This window comes from Geospiza fortis, unplaced genomic scaffold (genome assembly GCF_000277835.1).
Source record: "Geospiza fortis unplaced genomic scaffold, GeoFor_1.0 scaffold113, whole genome shotgun sequence".
Lineage (NCBI taxonomy): Eukaryota > Metazoa > Chordata > Aves > Passeriformes > Thraupidae > Geospiza > Geospiza fortis.
In genome coordinates this window covers 79297-79726 of record NW_005054429.1, presented here as the reverse complement: position 1 = coordinate 79726, position 430 = coordinate 79297, and the positions used below count along the sequence as shown (strand labels likewise).

Sequence of the window (430 nt, the reverse complement as noted above, 5' to 3'; positions counted from 1 at the left end):
CCCCCCACCCCCCCCCCCCACCTCCGTTCGTTTAAGGATTTGGGGGCTTTAATACCTCAAGGCAAAAAAAAAAAAGCAAAACTACATATGTATCCCTAACTCGCGGGGGGGGAAAAAATATTAAGAAAAGCAGCCCGCCAAGTGGTTTCTCGTTTTAATTGCATGCAGGTGGCGTATTGGCTCGTCGTTAGTGCTCTTCGCTGAGGTGGTGTATTAAGTGGAGCGACAACAATCACAAAGAGAGTCCGAAGTCATGTTTTTAAACTTGCCTGAAAGCGGGGTGGACTGTCCTCTCATACAATTTAGGGACTCGCACATCTGCGTGTCACTAGTTAAAGTCTTCCCTCTAGGACAAAGCAGAAGAAGTACATTAGGAAGCGTGCAGCGGCGCCGCGAAGGTGCGCGGGGCGGCGGGACGCGGCCCGGCCCG

The 430-nt window shown here is 52.1% G+C and overlaps 1 long non-coding RNA gene across 3 annotated transcripts in view; it reads right to left on the bottom strand.

Moving 5' to 3' along the window:
* Nucleotides 1–158: 158 nt before the first annotated feature.
* The window catches only part of LOC115948558, a 6646-nt gene continuing 6374 nt past the window's right edge, over nt 159–430 (bottom strand). The window contains exon 3 of one of the 3 annotated variants that reach the window (XR_004082370.1): nt 159–346. This is a non-coding gene — a long non-coding RNA (uncharacterized LOC115948558). The remainder of the gene's footprint in view (nt 347–430) is intronic. The other 2 variants (XR_004082368.1, XR_004082369.1) reach the window with 2 other exon arrangements.